The sequence below is a fragment of the Hipposideros armiger genome, unplaced genomic scaffold (genome assembly GCF_001890085.2).
Source record: "Hipposideros armiger isolate ML-2016 unplaced genomic scaffold, ASM189008v1 scaffold_262, whole genome shotgun sequence".
In the NCBI taxonomy this organism is placed as follows: domain Eukaryota; kingdom Metazoa; phylum Chordata; class Mammalia; order Chiroptera; family Hipposideridae; genus Hipposideros; species Hipposideros armiger.
The window spans coordinates 1,838,955-1,841,794 of NW_017731612.1; the positions used below are offsets into that span (position 1 = coordinate 1,838,955).

Consider the following 2,840-nt stretch of genomic DNA (forward strand, 5'->3'; position numbering starts at 1 on the left):
ATTTGCTTCTGCCGAATCCTAAGGATTCACTTCACTAGACCTCAGTTTAGTTTCTGGGCTCAGGTCCTCTCAGCAGCACACATGATGTGGATGTGAATTCCCTTCTCACGCACAGCGGAACCTGCGTGAGCGAGTCACTCCACTCCAGGCTCCAGGCGAAATGGCTTATGTCACTGCCTTTTCTTGAGTGGCACAGTTTTTCCTGGTTCATTTTAATGGAATGGATAAGTCCTGCATGGGGCTCCGGGCTCCTTACTGTGGGATCAGTTCCAGCTCCCGGAATTCAGGTGAGCTCAAGCTAGGCCTCTTCCCCTGGGGATGTGAAAACCTAATCGTTACCCCACGGGTCCTGTACTGGACCCGATACCTTGTAGGCACCACTTTGAAACACTTCCTTCCCACATAAGCTTTTCATGGTGTTTTGTATTTGTATAGTTTTTATTTGTTTGTTTTCTTTTCAGAACATGTGCAAGTATAAATTCAAAATATTTAGGGTTTTATTTTTCCATTATTTCTTGTGTTTGTATCTGGAAGTGGAGCGTTTTGGATTAGAACTTGCAACTAGATTGCTGGGGATCTCCAACTTCACTAAATATTCAATCTTGAAGATGTTTTAATGTGGAAGGAAACGGAAAAAAAGATGAAAGTTGACCCAAGCATGGAAGGAAGTTATATATGTACAAATGTATGATTAAGCCCAAAAGCGTGGTATATGATGTTAAATGTAAATAATGGAACGTTTAAAACAAAGACCACCAGCATTTTCTACCCTTGTTCTTTCATCCTATACACCTCAAAATTTATGACATAATTGAACTAAACATTCAGCTTCCTTCTGTTGTTTTTTTCTTGATGATCTCTGTCTTTTTTGCTTGCCTAGCATTAGGGAATGCCTGTGTAACCCAATGCAAAGAAAATCAATGATTCCAGATTGCTCATTTTTTAAAGTGGAATAAGTTTTGGAAACTAATCAAGGAAGTAAATCATCAAGGAATAAATATTTAACAACTATTCATCACACTAAGAATTTAAAGTACAAGTTATTAGCCTTAATTTCCATATCACCATATTGATTCCTTAAATGCAATATCTAGCTTGTCTTAAGGGTACTATAAATAATGTATTGAAAAAGTCTTACAATATCAATATTCATTTATTTTTTATTGATTAGTTGTCACTATTTAGTTCTGGAACCAAATTAACATATGCATAGTAATACTTTAAATTCAAGAACTCAAAATTATTTTAGTGAAATACAGTAGGAATTGTTTTCGTCACCTAGGGGAACAAACTCATACTTTTTCATAATCACAATTAAAAATATAGTGTATTTCTACCATCCCAACCAAGTCTTTAAAATATCAAATGGGCCATTTGATAAGCTTGAGCGTGATAAGCTGTTTTTACACAGTCACGGTCACCTCCCTCCATAAGAAAGACACGTCCATAAGCAACACCGTTTAAGATGGTCGCTGGCTGCACAGGTCGCTGCAGACATGAGAATGTCACATGTGTGCCACGTGGGGACATAGCCTGCCTCTCAGACCCGGCGCCCTCTCCTCCCCTCTTGCTCTGAGACTGAGGAGGAAGCTGTTTTCCCCAAAATAGATAAAAGCTATTTTTGCTAAGACCTTTCCTCTTTCCCAAAGCCTTGTACTGGACTCTCAATTTGCTTTGCCTGCAGAGACCACACAGATCTACCTCTCCTGAGTTACTCTCTCACTGGGTCCCCGAAGGTGGCTGCACAGGGCGCGTGCGCCCTGGACCGCGCTCAGACACACCTGCCCAGTAGGTGGGTTGTGGCTTCCGGATCCCGGGCGAAACGTGGACCCCAAAGCCGGAGGCTCAGGGAGAAGCCCCGGAGCTGTGTTGATTCCTGTGCTCTGGGTTCGGGAGATTAGTTCATGCCAGCTGAGTGCCCAAACTGTGACGCCTTTGGAGAGTGTTTTTCACTGTTTTCCATCTGGAATATGAGAGGAAACTGGATATTCTCGTGATATCATCATGACACAATCTCCAGCGTGCCAAGCACTCATTTCCTCCGTGGATAGTGCACATGTGGCCCCAATTCAGGGCCCCCGGAGACCAGAGATCAGCCCCTGCTTCCCAGGCCGGAGCCTGTGGCACGACGGGAATAATCTCAGTCACCAGCTGACACACCAGGGGGGCTGCCGCGTAAGCCCCCCGCCATGGCCCTGCTGCAGTCGGTCCTTCTCATGTACCCCTCCTGCCTCTTGGGGGTCCGCTGCCCTGGCACTGAAGTGCACACAGCGCCTCTGCTGTCGCAGGTCATCTCTTCCTAAAATCGGGGAGCAGATTCCAACAGCACCTCCTCCCAGCAGCACCGAGCACCCACAGAAAGTCACCATAAAGTGATATGGATGCAGAAGCCAGCGTCCCGCGTGGTGACCCCGTCCTGGCGGCTTCGGTGACTTAGGACCTCCTGCCCCCCTCCCCAACACCCACCCAGCACAAGGCGCCACATCGTTCCCTCCAATGATGGCTCCTCTCTTCTGTCACCTTCTGTGTCTTTGAGTCCACGTTCCAGTTAACGCATCACGTCAGGGCGGGACCATGAAAACACCTCCTGGTGCGCCGAGTGCCCAGAGTCCAGACTGTGGGGAAACACGCCATCTAAAAAGGAAAGCTCACCTCAGTATAAAATCATAATGTCCTCCTTTTTTCTATCATCTTAGAGTGTATTTACACGCTTAGTCATCTTCTAAAGTTTGCGTTTACCCTTCCCGCGCCCCCACCTCTCCCAGAGGCAGGCGGACGTCTGCGTCTGATGGGGGCATGGGGCGTGAGGAGACGCGCTTTCCACGGGAAGGACGCCTCCT

The 2,840-nt window shown here is 46.5% G+C and overlaps 1 long non-coding RNA gene across 1 annotated transcript in view; it reads right to left on the reverse strand.

The window, feature by feature from the left end:
* Positions 1-1,144: 1,144 nt before the first annotated feature.
* LOC109390279 (uncharacterized) overlaps positions 1,145-2,840 on the reverse strand; it is a 5,009-nt gene continuing 3,313 nt past the window's right edge. The window contains exon 2 of the long non-coding RNA XR_002125542.1: positions 1,145-2,634. This is a non-coding gene — a long non-coding RNA (uncharacterized LOC109390279). The remainder of the gene's footprint in view (positions 2,635-2,840) is intronic.